We start from the raw sequence: 17,265 nt of genomic DNA on the forward strand, positions 1-17,265 counted from the left end.
TAATATAATAATAATAATAGAGAATAATAATATATAGGATATAATTGAAAGATATAAGATATAGTATCAACAATATTATCAAATCACATTATATACAATAATAATAATTATTGTATATGTATATAATTAATATTAATGTATTACTATATAAGAATATTTTTAGTAAATATATTATTTAATTATATCGAATATATTTAAAATTTTATTTTAAATTATATTTTATTATATTTTACACAATTATAAATATTATAGTGATCATTTAATAATATAATTAATATAAAATTTTATATATATATATATATATATATATATATATATTTACATTATATTATTTTATACATTATAATGATATTATTCGTATATATATTTACGATGAAATTTCTGAATAACTAAACGTGCGTTTAAACTCCATAGGATATAACGCATCGTCTATTTGATACAAAAGTGATACGATGATGGTAACAAACCGAAGAGAAACTGACTTTATAACGATTTGCATGAATTTCATTTCACTTGCAACTTGAAGCTCATAAAGCTCATAAAGCATTTTTGCTAATGGCTAACAAATTCGAACGAAAAAATCAGAATATTATAGTTATTTGAATTATTAAAAATTTGAAAGAACAAATTAATATTAATTGTTATATATATATATGTCAATTAACAATTATATATTTATATATTTAATTAATAATAATGATAATAATAATAATAATAATAATGTAATATAATTATGATGAAGTAATGAAATATATTCATATATATATATAATTATTTTATTTTATTTAAAAATAATTTATATGAATAATTTAAAAGATAAGAATTATTTTTACTTAATGTAATCCATTTTTATAATAATAATAATAATAATAATAATAATAATAATAGTAATAATTATATTAACAATTATAATAAATAATAAAAATAATAATAAATATAAGTGTAAATAATTTTTTATTTTATTTGTATTATTTAAAAGTAAAACATTTTGTTCGTCGAATAATTTTTGAATTAAATATATTTATTCGATATTGACAGTAAACATTTTTAAAATAAATATATCCTCACGAATATATTACAATATTTTAAACAATTTATTTCATCAATGACATTTACATATAATAACATACATAGATATATTTTAAATAAATATATTTTTTATTGACAATAAAACAATAATCTTCTAAATAGACATTAACTTAAGAGAAAAAAAAATAATAATAAAAAGTGAAAATTTATTTTAATCGATAATAATATTTTCGAAGAAATATTTTTCCTTCGAACGTATTTCAATATTTTTACATTTAATGTAAAATATAATTTTACAAAATTATATATCTATAGATATATTAATCAAATAAACGACGTTTTATGAAATAATGAAGACGTATTAATGAAATAAACGACGTTAATTATGAAAATATGTAATAATATTTTCTTTCAAAAGGGTAGATTGAGATTGCGTTGAGAATATATTCCTTCTCCCTTGTATTTTATTTTATTTTATTTTATTTTATTTTATTTTTTCTTTGTATTATCCTCTTTCCTTCGACAATCAGTAGGATTATTTAAGGGACAATCAACCCAAGGATCACACATGACACGTTCGCATGTCGATTTACGATGAAACCAGCTAGGACGATAATTAACGCTTCGTCCATGTCGGTCTTTATCTGAAATGCATGGTCGAAGCTTTTAGACCACCCTTCTATTCCTTCCCCTGTTCACCCCTTATACAATGTCGTTCGAATGACGCTAGTCGACACCGATCGACTACTTCGTGTTGTGTTGTTTCTTTTTTTTTTTTTTTATTCTTTTTTACTGTTTCTTTCTCTCTCTATCTCTCTCTCTCTCTCTCTCTCTCTCTCTCTCTCTCTCTCTCTCTCTCTCTTTCGCTCTCTCTTTTTACCCTCACTTCGAACGTTTTTATTCTTTTTTTTTTGTCCATCTATTCTGTTTCGTAACTTCTCGAACAAAGAGTTGTAATTTTGACTGACGTTTGTCGTAAAATTGACAAAAAAAAAAAAAAAAAAAAGAAAAAAAAAAGAAATAAATTCAATTTTTAACGTGTGTTCTTTGCTTCTTTTTTCTGCTTTTTCTTTTTGTTTACTTTCTATTTTTTTTTTACTTACATACACAAACTACACACAGACCATTATTATGCAAATGTTTTATAGTGTAAAAATTATATACTTATAGGAAATAATTGTGTGACAATAATAATATTTTGTTATTGAATTTAAAAGTGGTTAAAGAAAGAAAAGGAAAAGAAAAAAAGTAATAAATAGAGTTAGACTCTATTTGTTACAATAAAACTAGAGTTAGACTTCAATCAATAAATTAAAATTGGAAAGTATAATTAGTATTACAGTTTCAAAATGGTCAGAATTCTTGATTTTTTTTCTTTTTTTCAATTTAATAATTAGATTTTACAATCTAATTTATCAATTTAATTTATATACGTTTATTTAATTCTTATAAAACAATATATATATATATATATACATGTACATATATTCATTTAATTAAAAAATATTATAAATCAATATACGTAATTATATTTTCATATTATATGTTGTTTTATTAAACAAAAAAGATTTTCAGAAATTTTGTCAAAAAAATAAAAGTTTACAAATAAATCATTTACAAATAAATATATATATATATTTTTCTTTGTTTGTTTTAATATCTAAATATTATCATCTTCAAAAAAATCAAAAATTAATGAAATAATTAATGCATAATATAAAGTAAAAAAAAATTAAAAATAAATAAATAATATATAACATATATATATATATATATAAAATACAACATATAATAAATATATATATATATATATATATATATATATAACAAATAAATAAAAAGATATGAAAAAATTTGTCAAACGGTGAAGGAAGACGAAGATCGAATTGGTGATAATCAGCACCACTGATCTAATCGGGCTCGGTCTTTAGCCAAAAGTCATAAACGGGAGCTTTTAGTGCACCCTCACCCTCGATCTACCCTCCTTTCCCATTTACCCCGTTCGTTGACATTCACCGTCAATGTGACTGGTGTACTCTTGAAAAAGGATTCGCACTCGTCCTCATCCAACTCCTTCTTACTTCAACGTGTCCTTTCATCCCCTTGTCTTATTTTTCTATCCTTATGAAGAACTCCACCCTTATTCGTTTATAAAAAGAAAACGGTAGGGTGGATGGAGTGAAGGTGGGCGGAGGTGGGCGTTCAGAGATATACAGGATATTACGTTGATGCGACAATGAACTCAATGATCGTTATCTGCTTGGTCATGCGGGGGTGTCGAAACTACCACCTACGTAGTTTTATATACAGATTATATACAATGTGGCCACGTAAAGTGTTACGTATCGTAAACTATCGAAATCGTTCGTCTGTTTTAATCTTTTACATATTTTCCTACGTACAACTTTTACATAATAAATAATAAAATATATTTATGTACTTTATTTATTTATTTATTTATTTATTTATTTATTTATTTATTTATTTATTTATTTATTTATTCACTCATTTATTTATTTCCTTTTTTTTTTTTTAATAAATATATTTAAGATAATTTATTTCAAATATATAAATAAGTTTTGTATAAATATATTTAAAAAAGAAGAAATAAAATTATAATAATTATAATAAATGTTTATATATATATATTCATTTATTTATTTAATTATTTTTTTTTTAAATAAATTTATTTCATGTAATTTATTTTAAATAATCAAGTAAATTTTTAATAAGTTAACTTTTAATAAATATATTTAAAAAAAAAAAAATAAAATTATGATAATTAAAATATATATATATATTCATATATGTATGTATTTATTTATTTATTTATTTTCTTTTTTAAATAAACGTTATCAAATCTCGATGTAATATCATGAAAGAAAGATGAAACTTTATAAAATTAATCTGAAAGATATTTATTTTAAAATGATATAAGAAAAGAAAAAGTATCGACGAACGTAATTAATTTTTTCCAAGATAAATTATTTGAACACCCCGTATAAATCGTAAATCGCTCGATTATAAATTTATCACAGATTTTACAACTGCTGAAAAATTAAAATATTATTATATCACGATTTATAGTAAATTAATTTAACGAATATAATATTATATTATTTTCACTAATTATTTTTATAAATTAATACGTTTATCAAACGTTACAAATTAATTTTACATTATGTAAATCCGTACGTTGCGTAGATTGTTCGTACATCAATATTTTATATTTCGATCGATTCTTTTATCAAAATTTATTCGAACGAATGAATAACACTAAATTATTTCCATATTAGGAACAAAATATGAGTAAATAAAAACAAAAACAAAAAAATAAAGTTAAAAGAAGCTAAAAAATTAAAAAAAAAAAAGAAAGAAGAAGGAAAGGAAGACAAAAAGAAAAGGAAATAAAATGAAATAAAAAGAAATAATGAAAATATGTAAAATTTACAAATCCAATTTGCATTTGATGCTCGAACATTAACGAAGGAATTAAGTTCCAATACGATTTGGTAAGACAAATAGTTTACAGACGCAAAGATACACAGACACACACACACACAGAGAGAGAGACATACACACATACGTAAACTCACACATTAACATATATATATATAAATACTGACACGAATATACGTTTAGGAAGGTGTAGGAACCAACAGCAAGTTAAACTACCCCTGACTGGTGCCTAAACCGCCTTCCCTTTTATTATGGCCCATGGATGGTTATTGGATTGTACCATGCTATTTGTTGGCTGCCACGCTAATGGATCTATAATCACCGCGACGAATTAACGGGCATAGGAGTAAGAAAGGCCTAACTTTATTTTAAATATTTTAAATTCTCTTATTTTATAAATTTATTATAACCATTTCTATGTATCCCATTCATTTGTTTCTTCAGTTCTTTTTTTTTTATATATATATTTTTGTTTCTCATTTTTATTTCTTTATTTTTTTATTCTTTTTTTTTTTTTGTTACGATATTTATAAAAAAATATTTTATCGATTAGAACAAACCGATATATATATATATATACGTACGTTCATGTGTGTGTGTGTGCGAGTGATATAATTCTTTTTTTCCCGATCACCCATTATACAGTAATAAACTACTCTCACCTATAATGGACGTTGATGCTACTTGTAATGGCCATATTGTTGTTTAATCAACTGTTGTTTCAATTATATATTCAATTTCTGAGCTTTCGAATAATCGTAAATTTTATTTCATGATGTCAGACAGTGCGAATGAAAATATGATCTGTTATTTTTTTTTTTTCGTTTTTTTTTTTTTTCCTTTATTTTTTCCTTTTGTTTCTTTCTTTATTTTATTTATTTTTCTCTTGATCAACCTGTTACGATCCATTGAGCTCACATCAATGATACTCGATGTTCACCGTGTAGCCAATTTTTTTTATTCTCTCGATCATTAATTTCAACCTATCAATTAGTTATCAAGTTTTCAATCAATATCGTAGGTTCATTTTATTTCCGTAAAAATGATCGTACGAAAAATACTGAAGTGTAAATTATTTTTCTCTTCTTTTGCAGCTTTTCTTTTTTCTTTTCTTTTTTTCCAATTTTTCTTTTTTTTTTCTTTTGTTGTTTATCATCCCTTAGATCATTTTATTAAAATTCAGCAATGATTTTAACTATTTAAATCTCAATAAGTAAATTCTGATATTTATTATATCGTTATAATCGTTGTTAATGTTTGTTGATTGTATTATTGCAAATTATATATTAGGATTAAATAAATTGTAGGGTATATAAATGTTTTTTTTTCTTTTTTTTTTCTAATTAACTTGGTTATGATTAATAAAATTCTAGGAATGACTTTTAAGTAATTTTAAATATGTGAAAAAAAAAAAAATATATATATATATATTACACTATTATATCTTATTATACTGTTATAATCTTAATATTTATTACATTGTTATATTAGTTGTTAGGGTTTATATAATTGCAGATTTTATATCAAGTAAATATTACCAAAATTACATTTGCACATTAATTTTTATTCTAATCAAACAAATTATATTATATGTGCATAAATGTTTATCTAATTACCCATTGATTATGACCCATTAATCACTTGCGGTGGGAAGACGTGCCATGTACGTCAAGATGCTTCTGTTACCGGAACACCAGCGACGTGTGTAACACGTCGTCAGGCGATTGTTGCAGAAAGAAAAATTGACGTGGCGTGGCACGTCAATCGTGAATTTCTTTACATCGCAAGTGGTTAAATTTTAGTAATAATCTTCAGTACTCCTTTCCGTATAAATCTTATTATTTATTCTATCTGTTCTATTCATTGCTAAAATTTCTTATTATATAATTTCTATTATATCCTATGTCAGATTCGAACAAATTGTATTTTAAATAAACTTCTTTTCCAATCACCCATCATGATTAACATTAAACTCTCAATCAATGACTTTCAATATACATAACTATACAAATCTCTATTGATTATAAAATTATATCATAAAATAAAAGATTCTATAGCGTGTTAATATATTCTTCATAAGTTTATAAATTTCTTTCTAATCATCGTAGTTATGACCTATTAAATTCGCGATGATACTCAACGCAACGTCGACGTTATTCATGATGGACGTCTTCCCGGAGTTTCGATCAAAGCACCCTGCAGTTTCTGAGAGGTTCGTCTGAAAGCAGGATATGGTCCTAGAGTGCAGGAGGGAGCTTGGTCAACATTTGAGCAGAGTAAACAGCAGCCGTTTTTCTTCTCTCTCTCTCTCTCTCTCTCTCTCTCTCTTTCTATATAATCTATCTCTTTCTCTTCATATATCTACCTCTATACTCGTCTCTTTCTGATGGCCCCTTATACGTCGATGAGTCTTCGAATTGCGCATAGGTCCTTGCGAATAGATCCCTCGACACAGGAGGATCTTATGTTAGTCAGAGAGATTCTCTCTTTCTCTCTCTCTCTCTCTCTCTCTCTCTCTCTCTCTCTTTTTCTATGGGGCACCGTTGGGGCTTAGGTTAGCCTCGAGGCTTCCTGGCACAAAGCATATTGCGAACGTACAATGGTGTCGAAAACTTCTACCGGACCTGGTATCAGGGGGTGTATATATGTACGTTGATTCAGCCGATTTGACGTCTGCTTTTCAAACTAATACGTATATAGGCACGTAGGTAATGTACATACGCGATATATATATATAAAGGATTTGAAGATATCATTTATCAAATATATTATGACCTGAGGCATTAATTAAATACTCGCCCAATAAGAAAAAATATTATTCGCGTATAACAATGTTGTTCGAAATATTCAAGAGAATAATTATTCCAACGATCGATTTTTTCCTCTCCTTTTTGTTTTTTTTTTGTTTTTTTTTACTTTTTCTTCTTTTCTTTTTTTTCCTTTCTTTCTTTTTCTCCTGTTTCTTCTTTTTTTTTTCCTTTTTTTTTTCTTTTTTTTCTTTTTCCTTCGAAAAAGTACATCGACGAGACACAATAATTCCATTAATTCTTCATTTCATAATATCATTCTTCTTTAGAGATGGACGTTAACATTTTTCTTACGCTTTGACATGTGACGTGATTTACAAAAGAAAAAAGAAAAGAGAAATAAAAAAGGTCCCGAAGGGGAACATAATTATTAAAAAAATCTTTTAAATCATCATCTTTCGAGACGAACTATTGAAAAATATTATAATACATTCTTTTCCAAATGATTCATCTTAAATATCCATTTAATTGTTCTTTAAAACGAATTATGAACAATTTTTGCTCTATTATTATTCTCTTCTTTTTTATTTATTTATTTGTTTCTTCTTATCTTCTTTTTTCTTTTTCTTTTTTTTTTTTTCTTGATCATTCCAACGTTCGATTACATTAATCGTGTTTTCTTTTTCTTTTTTGTTCTTTTTTTTGTTTTGCCCGCCAACATTTCAAACATCGTCCTGACAAAAGTCATTAATTTCATTCCAAATGATATATTTATATAAAATTTTCTCTTGATTCTATTTTTTTTTCATTTTTTTCTTTTTTTTCTTTTCTTTTTTTCTTTTTTTTTTTTGATTACTCCAACGTTCGATTACGTTGTCTTCTTTTTCTTTTTTTCTTTCTTTTCTTTCTTTCTTTTTCTTTTTCTTTTTCTTTTTTTTTTTTGTTTTCTTTTCTTTTCTTGTACACAAAAGTCATCACTTTAATACAAAACGATATATATATATTAACAATATATTAAATTTACTTTACATAATAATAATATTCACATTAATAAGATTAATTTTATATATTAAAAGTGATTTTACATTATAACAAAATGATTTACATATTAATAATATTCTTTCGATTTCTCAATTTTCGTGAAAATTCTTTCTTACTTCCTTCGTGGGACGGGGAAGGGAGGTAGGTGGGAAGAGTGGCAGGGAGGCAAGGGAGGGGAGAGGGAAAGAAGAGAAAAGAAAAGAAAAAGAAAGAAATGAGAGTGTGGAAAATAGATAACGAGGATGGATAACGAGTTTTGCATTTAAACGATTCGTTTCGCAACTAGTACGAGGAACGAATAACTAGTACGTTGAGTTAGTCCGATCGATTTCACTTTCACTTACGACGATTCCGTCGCACATGATAACGCTCGTTTCGTACTCGATAACGAGGAAGAAGTAGATTCAACCCGTTCGAAGAAAATAATCTCTGAATAAGGGTTTTCGATATGCCGTTGCATTCGAATAGAGAGAGAGAGAGAGAGAGAGAGAGAGAGAAAAGGAACTGAAAGGTTTTCATGCGGAGGGGAGTAGGAGGAGGTGATTGAAAAAAAAAAAAAAGAAAAGGAAGAAAAAAGAAAAAAAGAAAAATAGAAAGAAAAAACAGAAGAAAGAAACGCACGTCCTTCATCATTTTTCTTTTTTCCTTTCTTTTTCCATTCCTTTTCTTTTTCCACTCTTTTTTTCTTAATTTTTCTTTTTTTTTTTTTCATTCCTTCATCATTGTCCTTCTTCTTCTCGTTGTCGTTGTCGTCGTCGTCGTTGTCGTCGTCGTTGTCGTCGTCGTTGTCGTCATGAATACAAATACTTTGGAGTAAACTCGATTCTATTGTCTTGAGAATAAGAGAGAGAGAGAGAGAGAGATAAAGAGAGAGAGAGAGAGAGAGAGAGAGAGAGAGAGAGAGAGAGAGAGAGAGAGAGAGAGATAAAGAGATAGAGAGAGAGAAGAAGAAGGAAGAAGTTGGAGGTTGCTGGTGACTTAAGACGTTAACGAGACGTTAACCGGATTCGTCGGGTCCATGGAGGGGGTGGAATTGCTGGGTAAGGGATGAAGAAAGAAAAGAGATAGATAGGTAGATAGATAGATAGATAGAGGGAGATGGAGATATAGAGAAAGAAAGAGAGAGAGAGAGAGAGAGAGAGAACTGGTGGCACTGATTTTAATCAAGATATGGCCTGGCACCAGCCAACGGCGGATCAAGTGAGCCAGAGCCAGGGCTTATCGATTTTCTAAGTGCTTCCGAGCTATGTAGCTGCTATCCTCTTCAGGAGAAGTGAGAATTCGAAAGTAACGTAACAAGGGATCTGCGATAGAAGTTAGTTGGCAATGTGCGAACTCGACGGAGTTCATAGAGTATTCGGATTTCGGATCGTAACGAATGCAGGATGATATATTGTATATAGCGACAGAGAGTTATATTATATACTCTTGTAATGACCCATCAGAAATTCTATTTACTATTATTTATTCTTTCTATTATTTACTATTATTTACTCTTTACTTTTCTTTTTCTTCTTTGATTCTTTTCGTGTTCTTGTTACTTTTTTTTTCTTTCTTTTTCTTTTTTTTTCTTTTTTTTTTCTATAAATCTTATTCTTTTCGATTCTTTTTTGTGTTCTTGTTATTTATTTATTCTTTTTTTTTTTTTTTTTTTTTTTTTTTTTTTATTAAAATACAAATTAAATCCTAAATAGGCGCAACGAATAGTATGATTATGATTTTTATCTACAGTATTGGAAATATTCTAAACAGTTCAATGATCTTTATTTAATTGTAAATTAAAGCTCGATGTTTATTAAATGTGGATATAGTAGTAATGAGTTATTATACTTTTGTAAGGACCTATTAGAAAACTATTTGCTATTTATTTTTTCTCTTTTTTACTTTCCTTTTCGTTTCTTTTTTTTTTTTGTTTTATTTCTGTTTTTTCACTTTTCTCTTTCATTATTTTCTTTATATTATAATACTATCATAATAATAATAACACTAATTCACCAATACTAATTCACTAGCAGCTATAATTAAATACATATATATATAATATCATTCTAAATACTTTTTTACTATTATTTGATCGCTTTCAAAGCATTTCAAAAAACGTTTTAAATCAATAATTTATGAAAAGATATATATATATATATATATTTAATCATTGTTATATTCAAACATTGTAAATAATGTTAACTCGTAAATAATGAATATGATTCCTTAAAGTTTTAATCTCTTTCCCTTTCCTCCATTTTGAAAAAAGAATTAAAAAAAAAAGAAAAAAAAAAGAAAAAAAAAGAAAAAAATATATAACAAAGAACAAAAAGAAAAAGCAAATGGAGCAAATAAATCGATGGAAACAAAAAACGAAGCAACAAAGAAACAAAAGGCAAAAAAAAAAAGAAAAAAAAGGAAAAACTAACGTAACAAATAAATCGATAGTAATATAACAATGCAAAAGAACAGAAAACAAATAAAGCAAATAAATCGATGGAAACAAATTGGAACAAAATAAGGAACAAATACACAATGAAAAAACAACAATGATAATAGAAAAAACAATAGCAACAGTAATAGCAACGAAAGAAGTAACAATGTAAAGAGAAAAAAAAAAAAGGACGGAAGAAAAAGAAAAAGAGATAAGAAATCACCTTCATATAGGTAATTAATCCAAGTTCATCGATCGAAAAAAATCGACTGTTCGATTCTCGAATAGCCAAGATAGAAACAAGGCAATCTGTTAATTGATCCGTACCAGAAACCTGTTCTCGTTTTCGTCCGATTCCGTCGATGAGGAATATGAATGATATTTTTTGTCGTTTGCCCGTTAAGAGATTAAAGCCAAGGGGGTTGCTTGCTTCGTTTTACAGCCATTATTATACTCTCGTTCTCTTTCTCTCTCTCTCTCTCTCTCTCTCTCTCTCTCTCTCTCTCTTTCTCTCTCTTGAGAGAGATAGAGTGAGCGAAAGAAGGGAGGAAATGGGGGGGAAACGAGTGGTGTGAGAGGGTTGGGGGTTGAGATGAAGAGAAGGTGGAAAGAGAAAGTGAGGGTGGTGTAGAAGGTGGTGAGGGACGTAACTATAGAGAAAAGGACGAGGACTAGATTGTATATACATGTGCGTGCGTGTATGTGTGTGTGTGTGTGTGTGTGTAAATGTATTTGGAAGGTAGAGTGGAAACAAAGAGAGAGAGAGAGAAAGAGAGAGAGAGAGTACAAGCTGAGCTTGCAGAAAGGGTGCTTGCTGATGCGTACCAGTGCTACCACACCAAATGCATTAAGACCAACCTCCCTCCCTCCCTCCCTCCGTTCCTACTACCTTCCCATCCTCGTCACCCTTTGCAATATCGAACTGTCTGTATGCTTCGACGTGCCGACCAAGGCCAGATATGCTTTCTATGTTTTTACGACATCTTATTTAAAGGGGCCCCTTGTCATCATATTCTGAACAACACGTTTCCATTTCTTTATAAGTCCATACTATCGTGTCCATCAAACGAATAAACAATAGTATCGAAGAGAGAGAGAGAAAGAGAGAGAGAGAGAGAGAGAGAGAGAAAGAGGTAGATACAGAGATAAAAAGAGATAGAGTTCGATAAAATTGACACTGTGATGTACCTTATCCTTCGACTAGTTCGAGTTATTGAAACCCATGAAAATCGAATCTGTATTGGATGGAAAGTGGAAAAGTGGTTGTAGGCTTGTGTATGTGTATGTGTATGTATGTGTATTTGATAACACGATTCGTGAGACCGAGAACTTTTTCGGTAGATACTTTTCTTATCTTTTTTTTTCTTTTTTTTTTGTCTTTTTTTTTCCTTCAAGACAAGAGAATAGAAAATATATACGAATTGTACGAGAGAAAAGAGATTATTTTTATTTTTGTTTTACTCTTTTATTTCATTACCTCGAACCGAATATTTTTCAAATGAAGTTTATATAAAGATAAACACACACACACACACATATATATATATACACATACGTATATATTGTATGTATACGTATTTGTATGTATACGAGTGAATATAAAATTTCAATATTATATATTTTCTTTTTCTTTCAATGTGTAAATAAAACGATGGTAGAATTTTTCAAAATATATAAATAGAATAATAATATATATGTAACGTGTATTTATAATAAATAATAATAAATAATAGTAATAATAATAGTAATAATAATAATAATACTAATAATAATAATAATAATAATAATAATAATAATAATAATAATAATAATAATAATAATAATAATAATAATAATAACAATAACAATAATAATATTGATATAACTAATTTTTTATTTTAATCTATATTATTTTTTTACATAAGACTGTTAAAAAATAAAATACAGAATAGAAAAGACATCCGGTTATGAAAGAAAAAAAAAAAAAAAAAATGTATACAATCTTCTGACAATAATTAATTAACTCGTATAAAATCAAAGCATATAAACAGAAAGAAAAATAAAACGATAAAAAATAAATAAATAAATAAATACATAAACTAACAAAATAAATAAAACGAGATTGAATTATAAATTAGGAAATAATGACTATAAAATCCGTATGTATATGTCTATACGTACATGTGTGTGTGTGAAATGAAAATACACGTTAAATTAATATTTCAATTTTACTTTGTAAAATATTTTCCCTATCGCAAAAGCATTAACCATATTACATAAACTGCTGACAGCCTCCCCCTCCCCTACCTTCCTCTCCTCACCCCTCCCCGCTTCCCATTCTCCTTCAGCTCCGCACACTGCAATGTCTCTCCTTGCTCTCACTCCTCTTATGAATGAAGTACGAAATATCTTGCAGATAATATCGAGGAGCGGGGGGGGGGGGCTGCTCTCTTAATCGTACCAATAGAGCACGAGGGGTCCGGGGACAAAGGAGTTATTAAAATACGTCCATTGCATCTCTTGCGTTAATTGAAAATATCCGTCCGGACAAATTATAAAATGAAGTAATCAAATTTTATTACAAATTGACTGGTCATTGAATTAGGGAAAAAAAGGAAAAAGGAAAGAAAAATAATAATAATAAATGCGATTAGAAAGATTTATAAAGAAAAAATTATTATTATTATTATTATTATTATTATTATTATTATTATTATTATTATTATTATCATTATTATTATTATTATTATTACTATCATTATTGTTATTATTATTAAACGAACGTGAATCAAATATCAAGAAATATTTAATTTAATTACATTATAATTATGTATGCTTTTTATTAATTTAATTATTATTTGTTATCATTGAATATCGTATTGTGATTTGTTCTTGTATTTGTTCGATCGTCGAAAATAAAATTAAATCGGGCAATTTGGATGAAAATCACAATTGAAATAAAATATTCGTCGACTAGTTGGTATCGTACGTATAAATTTTCTTCCGTATTCTTTTTCTTTTTTTTTTCTTTTTTTTCTTTTTTTCTTTTTATTCCTTTTTAATCCGTCATTTAATTAATATTAAAAAATATAATTTTCAACAATAAACGAATCGAAAAGCACAAAGGAAAAGAAAAATAAGAAAATGAAAAGGAAAAAGAAAAGGAATAATATCTTCACGATATTTTTCTAATAATAATATAAAAATAAAATGAAATGAAACAAAATAAAAATATGTCTTGATAAAATTGTCGAAGAGTAAAATTATAAATTACGATTGGATCTAATTCAAAGTTCGAATTAAAAAATCGACAATCAAAGAAAGCAAAAAGGAAAGAAAAGAAATAACATCTCCATGATATTTTTTCCGATAAAATGAAATAAAAATAAAATAATATAAAACAAAATAAAAATATGTCTCGATAAAATTGTCGAAAAGAAAATTATGATATAACGATTAGATATAATTCGAAGTTGAAAACAAGAATCGACTATCAAAAAACAAAAAAAGAAAAAGAAAGAAACAAAAAAAAAAAGGAATCAAAAAAGAAATAACATCCTCACGATATTTTTCCAACAAAATAAAATAAATATAAAAGAAAAATAGAACAAAATAAAATTCCATCTCGATAAAAATTGTCGATAAGAAAATTTATAATGAAATAACGATTGAATATAATTCACAAAGTCCGTCGCGCATTAACAGACGATAATCCATGATTTATTTATTATGTTATCTTGTAAAAAAAATAATTCCCAAATAAAAGACAAAACAATTTAAAAGAAAAAAAAAAAAAACCGAAAGAAAAAGAAAGACATAGAGATAAAGAAATAAAGAGAGAGAGAGAAAAAAACACGTAGGAATGAAAGATTGATAAAGATCGAAAAATTTATAAAAACCAAAAAAGAAGGAAATATCCGTTTTACAAAATTCTCATGGATTTTGAGTTTCATTCCTTTTTCTTTTTCTTTTCCTTTTCTTTTTCTTTTTCTTTTTCTTCGGACAAATCCCCATGTATGGACATAACGAAGATATGTAAATGGACCATGAGCGAGTGGATACGTACAGTGATACGGGGTTAAAGGGAAGCGGGGGAGGGGGGGAGAGGAATTGGATACAGTAATGCAGGACAGTGACAGGGTGAAGAGAAGGGGAAGGTAGGAAATGGTGAGACAACGAGTGTGAGCGAAGAGGAAGGGCGTACAAGGGGTGAGAAACTATATTACATACCATGTGTGTCTCTGGTTGATGTTTGAGTTCCACTGCGATATGAATGTCTCCCTATGGGGGTGTCGTCGCATATCGATTGAAATGAGAAGGAGGAGGAGGAGAGTGAGAAGTGGGAGAGAAAAACGACGAGGGGGAAAACGCTTGCTTCTATATGTCCCGTTCGTGGCAGATTCACCGTAACAAGAATTTCATGGGAAGCAAAGCGTCAAAAGCGAGGGAATCGGACTACAACGAGATAAGGGGGGTTGGAGGGGGATGAGGATGATGATGGAGGGGAGACGGGGAGCTAGGGTTTGGTGGAGAGACGAAGTTGCATTTGTATCGCATTCGTGGACGACAAGGACACGATAATGATATTGCATTAAGGGCGATCCGATAACAAATCAACGATTTATAATAAATCACACTTTTGATAATAATAATAATAATAATAATAATAATAATAATAATAATAATAATAATAATAATAATAATAATAATAATAATAATAATAATAATAATAATAATAATAATAATAATAATAATAATATGTCGCTGTCATTCGATTTTTTCTTTTTTCTTATTTCTTTTTTTGTTTTGATTTTAATATAACGAGAACAATAATGATGACGATAATGATGATGATGATGATGATGATGATAATAATCGTTTCCATTCGTTTCGACGAATATAAATATCGATTTTTAATCAACTTTGTTTTTTGTATATACATGTATATATATATATATATGTATATATATATATACATATATATATATGAGATATATATATATATATATACTCTGAGGTCGACATAAAAAAAGAAACAAATTTACACTTGAAATAATTCGTTAGAAAGATATTTGTTTATTAATGAGTATGTATATTTTTCTTGTTTTATGTTTTAAAATTATTGCCAATGAATTAATCTAATGAATAGATAAAATTATGTATCGTATTTTTATTATTATTATTATTATTATTATTATTATTATTGTTATTAAATATTTTCAATTTTTTATTATTATATATTGATAATAATAATAATAATTACTATTATTATAAGAAATATATTATTATTAACAGTAATAATAATAATAATAATAATAATAATAATAATAATAATAATAATAATAATAATAATATTATTATAATATTATATTATTATAATAATAATATTATATTTATATAATAATTATTATAATAATAATATTATTATTATTATTATTAATATTATTATTAATAATTAAAATTTAATATTTTTTTCCCAAAGAGAAATAGAAGAATATTCGAATGTAATCGATAATGTTAGATGAATAAAGTCTATTTTGTTTTTAATTTTTTTTTCTTTTTTTTTTTCATTTTTAAGAAATTATGTCTGATAACAATCATTTTAATCATTAATCCAATAATAATAATAATAATTTAATAATAATTTACAATGAAATTTCTTTCTTCTGTTTTTTCTTTTTTCTTATTATTTTTCTTCTTTTTTTTTCTAATTTAACGAGTCGAGATAGACGAGTATTTTGGATAACGAAAATTATTGTCGAATATTAAATAGAAAATAAACGGAGCATCGTTTATGGTCGACGATATGGGGTGAGATAAGAACGGTCGATAATGACATCATGCTGAACATTTGTCATCCGCCCACCTAATAACACGTTATGCACACCCGCACCCCGTGAAGACGCATAAACGATACTCGTTCTCCGTATAATCACCAACGGGGGAGTTTGCCGGAATATATGATAGTAATAATTTGTTCCCATAACTTACTTGTTACGGTAACCTAATTGTCAATATTTTCTTGCAAATCCCCCATATCTCACCCCTTCATCGCATTTATAATCCATTATTAGAGAATCGGAATAGAAAATCCATTTAAAAATATAAAATATTCATATCTTTGTAGAACTAAAAGATGATTTCAAATTACATTGAATGAAAGTTTGTTTTTCTTTTCTTTTTTTTTCTTTTTTCTTTTTTCTTTTTTCTTTTTTATTTATTTATTTTTTTTTTTTAATGCAAATTAATTTCTCGTCAATATTTAATCGTAATATTAATTTTTTGATTTAATTTGTTGTAAATAGTAATTCTTTTGTAAGATATAAAAATACATACAAATTCGAAAGCAATAAAAATATTCCACATTGAAAGACCTTGAAAAGGATATTTCGATTTGTCCTTTTATTTTATTTAATTTGATAAAAAGAGCAAGAGAAAGAGAAAGAGAGAGAAATATAAAATGTTGAAATTGATTTAATTTAATAATTATGATGAAATTATCTTATAACACTTTAAATATAATAGATATCACTCCGTATCTAATTTAGACAATTTTTATGATCGCATATTCGTGTTTCTTAATAGAAAAAAAAA

General features: G+C 26.7%; 1 protein-coding gene across 7 annotated transcripts in view; it reads right to left on the reverse strand.

Moving 5' to 3' along the window:
- The window catches only part of LOC118444329 (protein Skeletor, isoforms B/C), a 106,757-nt gene that overhangs the window by 41,522 nt on the left and 47,970 nt on the right, over positions 1-17,265 (reverse strand). The window lies entirely within an intron of this gene.

The sequence above is a fragment of the Vespa mandarinia genome, chromosome 13, assembly GCF_050613455.1.
Source record: "Vespa mandarinia isolate Hongniang chromosome 13, ASM5061345v1, whole genome shotgun sequence".
In the NCBI taxonomy this organism is placed as follows: Eukaryota; Metazoa; Arthropoda; class Insecta; order Hymenoptera; family Vespidae; genus Vespa; species Vespa mandarinia.